The following is a 12,171-nucleotide window of genomic DNA, read 5'->3' on the forward strand; positions in this document are numbered from 1 at the left end:
ATATTCTGGGGGAGCGCATCTGCCTCACACATTTATCTTGTAACCACCATCTACCACAAAAACCAAGAACCCTTTAAATATTCATACATAATCTTTTTATTTTACTGTTGCAGCAACTGAATTCTTCTTCAATAAACTCTGTATAATGTTAAATAATATAATACCTATCTATGGCTTGGGTGCTCACCGGTTCAGAAACCTTGCTCCCAGTCTCCAGAAGGGTTCCCAGCTCCCCTGAGCCTAGTGACGACTGTACAGCTATCTTACCATGATGCTGCTATCTCCTGTACTGTGCCTGTAATCTTTGCAGCCTCCTCCAGTGTTTTTTTTTTTAACAGATTGAAAATATTTCTGGTAATGGCAGCCCAGCATCTTATCATTGTTCTATAACCTGTGACCCTTTTTTTTGTAAAGATAAAATTGGCAGTTTGGTCTTGATGGCTGAAGCTTATCTCACCATGCCTTCCCCTTGACCAAGCTCTGAGACCTGGAAATACTGAGTGTCTTTTGTTCCAGAGACAACTAGCTTGTTGTATTTATAATTGGCAACATGCCTGTCTATATATAGAGCATGGAACTCAGATGAGCTGTTATCTGCACCGTGTGACTAAAACTTGAAGTTGGGCTTGGATAAAGGTGAGAACAGAAAGCAGTTCCTGAGGCAGCTACTGGATGGAAGCGTATGATAAAGCAACTCCTGCTAGTCCAGTGACCTGGAGGTATGGGTCCACTAAAAATAGCCAGATCCCAGTATATTTTCAGCAGCAAGGCTGCCTGGACCATGTCCTGTGGTAAAGAATTTCTGGTTCAGACCTGGCTTATATAAAATCAGTCTCCCTCAAAGCTGCTTCTGTAGCCGGAGCAAATCTCCACTGCTCTGGTTCTGTCTGCAGGCAACCCTTGAAAACACATTTTAGTCCAAATGTGCAAATCGGAATTAAGATGTCCCAGTCGGGATATGTCAGGTTCCACTAGTATTTTTAGAACAGGATCCTTCGACGTAGATTATATTCTAAAACGCATCCTGGAATGGAAGTGCAAGTGCCGATTACATGCAGCACGAGCATCCATTTTAACAAACATCAGTGTCAGTTTGAAACTGTCAGAGAAACAAAGCTGCAGTCTAGCGGGAATTAAATACAATTAAATAAAACCTAAAGTGAGCATTTGAAAGATGTTATCAGATGAGGAGAGGAACACTACATAGGACCAGTTGTACCCAGTGTGTTTTTCCTAGCAAAAGAAGGTGCTGGAACTGAATTGCCAGGCCATCCTTCAGGGTTGGGGTGATCACTGAGGGACTCGCCCCACAATACCCAGGCCCCCTGCAACCAGCCATAGAACCTACGAAAAGGCAGCACTAGTATGTAGAGCCTGGGCTCTTTGATTATTCTTGGTGAACATGGGTCAATTTTAGCAGGCAATAGAAAAGGTGCCTGTACTCAGTACCCCCTGAAAAAAAGCCCTGGTTGTACCAAAAGAGTCAGATCCAGGCAGTTCTATCTCTTCAGATCTTCAAATGCTGTAACCTTTGATGCAGCCTATCATTTGTTGTTTTCATCACTGGCTGGAAGAGTACTTGATTGACTCCTGAGGTGGTGTTTTAAAATTGAATAAACCCACTGTTTGGATATTTATTTGGTCTGCCCCCCTCTTTTTCTGTTGTCTACACTTTTTTGTGTTTTGTTGTTAGGGGGATACTTCTTCTTGTTTTGTTTGTGTTTGGAGTGTCTTGGAAAATCTAAGTGTTGTTTTCCTTTGCAAATGGAAACAGCAACATTAAAGTGATGGTTCTACTGCTAAACTTGTGGTGCTACTATCACTCTTGCTCAGCGTCATGTCCTGGCCTAAATTAATTCCTGCTCTGCTGTTGCTCCAATCCGGTCTCTACTTTTGTTTCTTCAGCTGGCTAAGAATCCCACTAGCTCTGTTGCTGCAGTCCCAAGAATCCACCTTCCTGCCATTCCCTTCCATATATCCTGCCTGTCCAACCTCAACATCTGCACTCTGCCTTTCATCACCTCCCGTTCCCCTCCCTCCTATCATCTATCCCTGCCTCTCCTGTCCTTCCTCTCTCCCCAGCATCAGCCTCTCTTCCCCTCAACTTCCTCCAAACATCCTTACCTGCCTCTCCTCTCTTCCCTCCCCCATCATCCTGCCTGTCTTTCCTTTCTTCTCCCCAGCATCTGCTCTGCCTTTCCTATCCTCCCTTCCCTCCAGCATTTCTTCCTACCTCTCCCATCCTTCATCCTTCCCCAGCATCAGTCTCTCCTCCCCTCAGCTCCCTCGAAACATCTTCACCTGCTTCTCCTCGCCTCCCCTCCCTTCCCATCATCTGCATCCTGCCCCTCTCTCCCTCAAGCATCTGCCTTCCACCTCTACTCCTTTTCCCAATCTATATGTATAGTGCCAGTAATGTAGTAGCTTCAGCCCGTTTTCCACTAGAGTCACTGACGCTGAAATCTCATTTGTGATTTGATACAGTATATATCTGACCAGTGCTTTAGGATGTACTCTGTTGCCCCCCACCATTCCTTCATTTCTTTAACTCCTGACGTCAAGTGCTCTAGTGATTAAGATCAGGGAGTGTGCTTGAGATCCCCTCCAATCTCGAGTCTCACATATAATGTGTGAGATGTAGCATACCCATCTTTATACAGGACTCAAAGTAGTTCTGACTCTGGAGCTGCTGATGAGAACTTTCAATGGTCAAATTATCAATTTACCCCCTCAAGGCTGTCTCCAAACTCCACAGGAATAGTATTGGTTAGGGACTAGGACTATGGGAACCTAAAGGAATAAATAACAATTCATTACCAAACCTTGCTCTATAACAGTATGTGCAAAGCAAACACATTTGGAGACACTGCCCTAAAGAGGAAACATGTTTCACCTGGGACTCTGGTCCTGAGTTGATTTGAAGCATAATTGTTAGAGATCAGTGCACATACCCACCCCGGTATCCCTCATTTACATCATCTAGGATAACACCTGTAAGAAATGTATATTTCTCTTTTTATCCTTGCATTCCTTAAGAGCATTGACAGCAGGTAGGCAGGGCTAATGTGTGTGCTGACAGAATGTGCTACTGTCTCTCCACTTCTTCCCTCCCTTGCCATCCGTGTGATAGTGTCATATCAAGGTGAAGGCCATGCTATCGGTGAGATGTGCCAAGATGGCATTGGAGGGGAGAGGGGTGGGAGGGTATAGTGCAAGGATCTCATTTCACAACCGTTTAGAGTGGGTCCAGATTTTATTGTAATTGTCTGAGCTGTTGAGGAGTCAGGGAGTTGCACTGGTTGCCAGATACCCTTAGGGTGAGGTTTAAGGTATTAACCTTGCGATTTGTGCTCCTTAAGGGATAGGCCCCTTAAATTTTCAAAATTTCCTCAATGGCAGTTGAGATCTAGCTTGGATCATTATAAGTTGCGAGGCTATTGGTCATGCTAAAATTAGAGCGAGGGTATCCAGCTTGACTGTGCCTCTTCTTTGGAATGAACGTCCCTATATCATGAGGGATTGAAAACATGATTTGGTAAAGGATAGGAGGATGTGTGCGTGAGGGTTTTAGCTTCTGATTTTGAGAAGATGGGGTGAATGGGTGAGGTGGGCTGTTGAAGTTATGTGTTGATTGTGTTGTCAATTTCATGATGTTTGTAGACTCTCTTGGTGGTATTTTCCAAAGTGCAGTTTATAAATTATCAAATTATTATTATTATTATTATCATGTCTGCCACTTCTCTGTCTCTCACCCTCTTTTATTTTTATCCCCATCTCAATCTCTTGCACTCAGTTGTGCCTCCTTATCTGCATGTGTGTTTCTCTGTATCTTTTCATCCTTGTCTCTCTCTATTTTCCTATGTCCTTCTTTGTCAGCTTCTTCTGTCTGTCTTGCAGTCTCTCTCTCTTGCATAGGCCTTCATTTCCTGTAATGACTCTGTCAGTCCTCAGTTATTATGTAAGTCATTGCACGTGGTCTATGTTGTAACTCCAGTGAGACTGGATTTATGTAAGGCTTCCTCAAGCAAAGAGCCCGGAACACCTGCTGAGCTATTTCTGCTCCTACTGTTTTCAACTCGCACCTTCCTTTCCAAAATTCATGACTCCATCTTGAGGTTCTGGATACCAATCCTGTTTAATCTATAACTTCTCCTGAGAATATCTGATCCACATTTGGATCTGGTCCTTTTAGGGCGACCAGATAGCTCCAGGTGTTATGGGACAAACTGATCCAGACCTGGTTGTGGGATGTGGAGTTTCAGTTTCTCTAAGAAAAGCAGAAATTGCATGTCACGAGGACTAGTGTGGTATAACCTGTTCTTACTAACCTGGAGTCATCAAGTGGCCCTGGCTGGAAAGAAAGATTAAAGCAAATATGAAAAGGATATAGTCAGGAAAGAGTCAGCCAGAGGGCAGCTATTAAAATAATCAGTGTCCTTCATCATAAAACATATGGAGAGAGACTTGGGAATTAATTTTAGAAGTCTTGTGAAATTTTTACATGTAGAAATGCTGTCATTTACATATTTAAGTTCTGCAGGACACACAGATTCAAATGTGACTTGGGTTAGGTGGTTCAAAAACTTATATGTGTATTTCCAGTTTTTCACATTAATACACATAGATTTTTAAAAATCTCCCTATCAGCTCTTGCACCTCCTCTAATTCATGTTTAAGTGTCTGCAAACTGCTCATTTTGACTAGGGCTTTAGAAAAGTGATTGAGGGGGGCAATTGTATTTATACTTCTGGCATTTTAAATGACTTTAAAAATGTGGCTTTAGAAGCTTGGCTTTTTAATTGGTCACTATTATCTGTATAGTTTCTGAAATATGGTACTTACACATGTACGTTGCAAAATTGGCACTTGCGTATATGTAAGCTTTGATGCATCCATCTTTCCAACCTGACTGAAGTTGGAACAAGTGGGGAAAGCATACGAAGCATGACCCGTGGAATTTATTCCAGCCTCTCTGCATGTAAATGCGTGCGAGTGTATTTTGGGGTGGGTTTCATGTGTGTGTGTGTGTGCGTTTGTCTGCATACGTGTGTATGTTGGTGTGTGTATTTGCATGCTTGCATGTGTTTGCCTTCTCATTTGTGTTGAGGGTATACATGTTTGTGTGTATCTGTTCAAGTGTGTTTATGTGTTGCTATATGTGAGAATATTAATATTCTCTGTGTGTGCATCTGTGAGGTTTATGTGTGTGTGTGTGTTTGAGTATATATATATTCTGTGTTGTATGTGTTGGGCATGTGTAATGTCGGGGGGTAGCTGGAGTTGGGGGGAGCACCAGTGGAGTGTCAGATTTTAGAGGGAGGGGTAGTTTGGACCATATAGGGGTAGCAGCAGGGGGCAAGTTTTGGGGGTTAGGCAACTTGTGAAGTAGTGGGGCTTTAGCGGGGTAGATTGTGGGAGGGGGTGTTGCTTCAGTTGTGAGTAGTTTGTGTGTGTGTGTGGCAGTTTATATGGGATTATTTTTTGAGGGGGTGTTGCAGTTTTTAGAGTGGTGGACTAGTTGCTGGGGTGCTTTTTGGAGGTAGGTCAGTTTACAGGGTGATGTGGCAGTTGTGATAGTTTGTTGGAGTGGGGCAGGTTGCAGGAGATAGTTTAGAGGTGGTCTGGTAGAAGCAGGAGATATAGTATGGGTGCGGGTCAGTATGCGGGGTCACATTGCAGCTGCAGGGGGTAGGTTTTGGGTGTCAGGCAGTTGCAGGGGGCAGTTTGAAAAGTGGTAGGATAGTTGCATGGGGCAGTATTTGGAGATGGGGCAGTTTACAGTTGGGTGTGACAAATGTAGGGGTAGTTTTGGTCTATGAGGGCAGTTTGGGGGTGGGACAATTGTGAAGAGGTAAGTTTTCAGGGGTGGGGCAGTTTGGGAATTGCACCTTTAAAACTGTCTTGCCCTGTTCTATAACTGCTATAATTTACTCTTAAGTTTCTATGCAGTAGAAGCTGGAACTCGTTTTCCTGTAGAAATGCATGGGGCTCAGTGTTCTCTCTAAGCTGCACGGCTGTGTGGCCATGCACCATTTCGTAAGCTGCTAAGTAGCAGGGACACCTTCTAGTCCCTCCCTGCTGCCACCGCTGCTGCTTTTCTAGACCAGCAGCAATGGCAAAAGAAGCTATAGTCACCACGGGGCAGTACTCTCCATTCACAAGGCTGAGGTCCTTCCCCCTTCAACATCATTTCCTGTTCTGGGGCAGAAAAGGCAGCTGCATGAATGGAGAGTCCAGCCCTGTGGTGACTGCAGCTTCTTTTGCCACCCCTGCTGCTGGTCTAGAGAAGCAACAGCAGCTACGGCAGGGGTATTGGGGGGGAACAGTGAGAAGACGGATGCTGGATTGGGGAGATAGTGAGCAGAGCTGGATGGAAGGGGAAGAGAAGGAGAACAGATGCTGGATAGAAATGGGAGAGAAATGGGACAGATGCTGGATGGAAGAGAGGAGAGGGAAGGAAGGAGGGCAGACGCTGGATGGAATGGGGAGAGAAGGAAGGCAGATGCTGGATAGAAGGGGAGAAGAGAAAGAAGGCAGGCACAGGATAGAATGGGAGAGAGAAAGAGGGAAGAGCTGGATGGGAGAAGAGGAGGGAGGGGCAGATGCTGGCTAGAAGGGGGAGAGAAGGATGCATTGAAAGGGAAGAGAAGAAGGACAGACACTGGATGGAAGGGGAAAGAAAGAGGGCAGATGCTGGATAGAAGAGGGAAGAGAGGATATAGTTAGTGAGAGACTGGTGAACAAGAGAAAGTGGAATAGTAAAGCTGAGGTGAGGGAAAGAGATGAAAAGCTTTAGTGGACATAGTAAAAAGAGGAAAATTAAAGACTGGTTTTATTTGTGACATTTATATCCCACATTATCCCAAACAAGTTTGAGTTCAATGTGGCTTACAATAAACAATATAGGATACATAACAAAGAATAATGCATAAGAAAGTAATTTGTTGTAAGAATCCAATTTTACAATACATTATCATAAACATACTTGGATAGCTATGGATGTTTAACATTTAGAAAATCTATTTTGAATGAGAAATTGTGCATAAAGCAAAGAGAAAGTTAATGGTAAATAATCAATTCAGGTAATAATTAATTGTTTGTTTGAGATATGGTTGTTCTTTGTGAGGGTTTGTTTGAATAGTAACAATTCAAGGATTTTGCAGAATCTAGTATATTCCTGTATGTTTCTAATTTTGGGTGGTAAGGAGTTCCACCATTTTGTTCCTAGGTAAGTGAAGTCTGCAGAGTGGACAGTTTTGTAAGAAAGAATTAAATCTGGACAGAGGCAGAAAAATAAATTGAAGAAATCTGAAAGGAAAAGGAAGAGAGAGGAGAGAAAAAATGACAAATGGACAGGAAAGCCTGGCAAGAGAATTAAGACAAGGAAAGCAGAATCCAGAGTCTGGGACCAAAATGACCAAACAACAAAGGCAGAAAAAAAAGAAGTTTAGAATAAAGTACTGTAGTATGGTAGATACGTTAAATAAATATATTTGAACATGGAAATAAGGTGATATCTTTTTATTGGACTAATTTAATACACTTTAGACTAAAGTTTGGGGACCAAAACCTCCTTCCTCAGGTCAGAACAAGACAACATAACAGCAGTATATTGTCCTGACCTGAGGAAGCAAGTTTTGTCTCTGGAAGGTAATTGAAAAATGTATTTAGTCCAACATCATCATATTTTCCATTTTTTAAATTTGTATTTGTTAATTTGTCATGTAGTGATTGGAATATGTCAGTTTTAGAAATTTACGTCTGCTATCTTTATATTTTGCACAGTACAGGGAGCATGCATGCAGTCTGGCTTCTTGGGGGTTCAGTTTAATTTTTGTCTACATAATTCTGTTTTTATTTTGTGGTTACTTATTCTACACTGGGTGAGAGTCTATCTGTGTTTTGTGTATGTGAAAGAGACATGGTTTTCTGTTAGCATTGACTGTGCAAGATCAATCTGTACTAATCTGGTTTGTTTAGTTTTTCAGTAGGTTTATTGATGTTCTGGTGCTGACAGCAGTGTTTGTGGTGCTGTCTTTTCCTAGGTAGGTCCTTGTTGTGTGATTGTGGAGGTTACAGCTATTATGGTATAATAGAACTGCTCTGTAGATCCTGATTGACATTTGAAATTTTCTGTATTACTTTACAGCATGCCTGGTACTAGAATTTGGATTTGTATTTAGATCACATCTTTCTCAGCTCAAGACAAGTTAGAATCAGCTACAGTAGGTATTTCCCTGTCTCTGGAGGGTTTACAATTTACGTTTTATAACTGAGGCAGTGGAAGTTTAAGTGACTTGTCAAAGATATCAAGGAGTGGCAGTGGGGTTCTCTGGCTTTCAGCTTGCTGCTCTAACCATAATAATAATGCATATTATCTGTATCAGCTGTATTTAATGTTTGGTAAGTCAAAAGCAAACTTAAGGCTAGCAGAGCTGAAGCCTGGTGGCCTTTTGGCAACCTACCAAAAACATTGGTAAATTATTTTATGGTTGTCAGTAATCTCAGAATTTCTGTTACAGTCCTGCAGAACATTACTGTTCACATAGCCAACAGGAAGATGCTGGACTGAAGAGCTAGGCTGACTGAGAGCCAAGTGTTAAAGTACTTGCATATATTTCCAGAATACTGCAAATACTATTCTGTTTAATATGTGTGCAATTCTTGACAACGCATTTCAAAAAAAGATATATAGGAATTAGAAAAGATATAGAGAAGGGTGACGGAAATGATAAAGGGGATGGGATGACTTCCCTATGAGGAAAGGCTGAAACAGCTAGGGCTCTTCAGCTTGGAGAAAAGAAAGCTGAGGGGAGATATGATAGAAATATATAAAATAATGAGTGGAGTGGAGCGGGTAGTGAATCGCTTGTATACTGTTTTCAGAAATACAAGGACTGGGGGCACACAATCAAGCTACAAAGTAGTACATTTAAAACAATTTGGAGAAAAAAATGTCTTCACTTGATGTGTAATTAAACTCTGAAATTCATTGCCAGGGAATGTGGTAAAAGCAGTTAGCTTAGTGGGGTTTAAAAAAAGGTTTGGATATCTTCCTAAAAGAAAAGTCCAAAAGCCGTTATTAAAATGGACTTCGGAAAATCCACTGATTATTTCTAGGATAAGCAGCATAAAATGTATTGTACTGTTCTGGGATCTTGCCAGGTACTTGTGACCTGGATTGGCCACTGTTGGAAACAGGATACTGGGCTTGATGGACCTTTGGTCTGTCCCAGCAGGGCCGGTCTTAGCAAGTGCGGGGCCCTATGCAGACCAATTTGATGGGGCCCCCACCCTAGCCCCGTCCCCACCCTAGCTCCAGGGCCGGCCGCCGCTCCCTCCGAGCCACTCCCTCCCAGCTCCAAGGCCCCTCTCCCTGCTCCAAGGCCTCCCTCCCTCCCAGCTCCAAAGGCCCTGCTCCCCCTCCCTCCCTCCTCCCAGCTCCAAAGGCCTCCCTCCTCCCAGCTCCAAAGGCCCCCCCTCCCTCCTCCCTCTGAATTTTAAAAGTTACCTCGTCGACGTCGGGACGGGTTACAGCGCCAGCAGGTAGCAGCAGCAGTCAGTGAAAAGCGTGCGAGCTGCTTGGCGCTTCCTTTCCCTCGCTCAGCTCTGGTCCCACCCTCGTGGAAACAGAAAATGAGGGCGGGACCAGAGCTGAGCGAGGGAAAGGAAGCGCCAAGCAGCTCGCACCATTTTCACTGACTGCTGCTGCTACCTGCCGGCGCTGTAACCCGTCCCGACGTCAACGCAAGGTAACTTTTAAAATCCAAAGGGAGGGGGGACTGGAGCTCGGGCGGTCGGAGCGGGGTGACTTCAGGCGCACCGCGCGGGGCCCCCTTGAACGTGAGGCCCTATGCGGTCACTTCGGTCACCTCACCCTAAGACCGGCCCTGTGTCCCAGTATGGCAACACTTATGTTCTTATGTTGTATTATTTTGCTATTCATTATGTTGTTGGTACATAATTCTCTGGAGTGTATACAGTGTGCATAAAACCATCAGTATCAGAGGTACTGGGGAGGCAGCTGGTAGATAGTGAAGGGATCCTTCCCTTCTATGCTCAAAAGTGTCCCTACTGTCCTTTTTTTAAGAGTGGTGCTCATACAGGGAGAGCAGTGTTCCCTATGCTATCCAGTAACTGAGTAAAATTCAGAGTAGCTATAAACATATAGTTAAACAAGTAGGGAAAGCATGCAGAGCATGGCTCATAGAATTCTTTCCTCCTCCCTGTGAATGTTTATGTATGTGTGTGTGTGCACGTCTGTGTGTGTATCTGTAACAAGTGCTCACAGGGTAATGTAATGGAAAATTTTGACTCATGTCAACTCAGTCCTTTGCTCTCAAAGAAAAATTTTTGCTCACATCAACTTGGACCTTAGAGGGAACATTGATTGGGCTATATGCTGGGGGCTTATTTCTCTGGAACTCACAGTCCAATTTGGCTCAAATTTGAACTTGTTGTGTCTTTTACTAGTTGTTCCTCATGCTCAGTTTTATCAAATTGAATTACATTTCAGAGAGTTATTTTGTCCCCAGATGGATAGATAGACATTATCAACCCATTTTGTATAATTCTTTCCAACTTCTATTGGAAAGGGGGCAGGAAGGGGTGATGCTGGATGGCGAAGGAAGGGAGAAAGAGGGGGAGATGCTGGACCACATGAGGAAGGGGTGGGAGACACTTCATCCAGCAGTACTTGGGCACAGTGCCCCCCTTGCCCTCCCCTAACTTATACCCTTGCATGCAAGCATGCACACAAACACAGATGTACAGACACACACAAACATGTATACATACACTCACCAAATCCTCCCCCCCCACACACACATACACACATGCATTAATATGCAGAGGAGTTGGAAAGAATTCCGCAAGCTGTGCTCTGCATGCTTTCCCCACTTGTTTGATTGTCCATTTCTACAAATTACTTGCGCCTGTTGCATGGTTAGGGAAGTGCATCTATTTTACTAAAGGCTTTGTGTTCAATAGGCCTTTTGTGAAATAGGCTGTAAATTGTAAATGTCTGGATTTTGACATTCCATTTCTAACCTAGATGCACTATGCCAAATCAAGTTTCTAAGGTCCTAAACATTTATACCTTGTAGGAAAGGAGGGAAAGGAGTACGACACAAACTTGCAAACCTCTGAGTAATACACAACTCCTGTGGGAGTTCTGACCTGAGAAAGAAAATTGATCCTGGGACAGTATGGGACGGTTTTTGCAAACACCATGTCTGACTTACAAGGAGTGAGTCAGGAGACAACTTTGGGCTGTCCAGAGCAGTTTATTTGGTGTCACATGACAGGGACTGGATCTTTAGGAACTGGTTGTTTACAGCTAACATATATTATGAAGCACAGTATTTTCGAGCAGGTTAGACACATGGGTTTATGGGATGGTTTAGGTGGACTAGGTAACCCCTTGAGTGAGGTCCCCTTGACACCAAGTCCAAACACATGACAGAAAAATTCAGTGTGTAAAAGTAGTGTTGTGGTATGGGTCACTGGGATTTTTAGGCCAGTTTGTATGTGCACACTCTCCTCCCCACACATCTCCTCTTTTACCTTTGTTCAGCATTTGCCTATCTCTTCCCTCATCAAGTATTAGTCTTCTCTCTCCCCTCTGTTTCTCTCCCCACTGCCATCCGATATTTGCTCACTCACTTTACCCTCCATCCAGCCAGTGGCAAATGAAGGGCCCCAAGCCAAATATTTAAAAAGGGCCCCCAGAGCAGAGGGAATTTCTTTTAGAAGATACTGTATGGGAGTGTCTGCAAGGAACCCCCCCCCCCCCCATTTCCCTGAGCTCCCCTGCAGTGCGGAGGCTGCTTGGATGAGATTTGCTCTCTTTACCCCCAGTATTTCCTCCCATCCAGCATCTCCTTCCCCTTTTCGCCACCTCTCAACCTGGCAGCAAGACAAGAAAAAGTAAGCATATGGCCTATGAACCAAAGCACAGATTCAACGTTCTGCCATGTTCCTGCCCCCTCCTTCAATATGGACTTCCTATTAGAAAAGGGCCAGGGGGTATGGCAGGACCTTGAGCCGGTACATCAGCTGAGAGACCCTGTGTTGAGTTCCATTTTTATTTCCATTTGAGCCACATTGTGTCCTCTGAACAAGAACCAGTGCCTTGTTTGTTCCCTTTTTATGCAATGAGATCTAGTTAAG

General features: G+C 43.8%; 1 protein-coding gene across 2 annotated transcripts in view; it reads left to right on the forward strand.

Annotated features, from left to right (window-relative positions):
• Window positions 1-12,171, forward strand: part of PTPN18 (protein tyrosine phosphatase non-receptor type 18) — a 133,531-nt gene that overhangs the window by 45,307 nt on the left and 76,053 nt on the right. The window lies entirely within an intron of this gene.

The sequence above is a fragment of the Microcaecilia unicolor genome, chromosome 2, assembly GCF_901765095.1.
Source record: "Microcaecilia unicolor chromosome 2, aMicUni1.1, whole genome shotgun sequence".
NCBI lineage: Eukaryota > Metazoa > Chordata > Amphibia > Gymnophiona > Siphonopidae > Microcaecilia > Microcaecilia unicolor.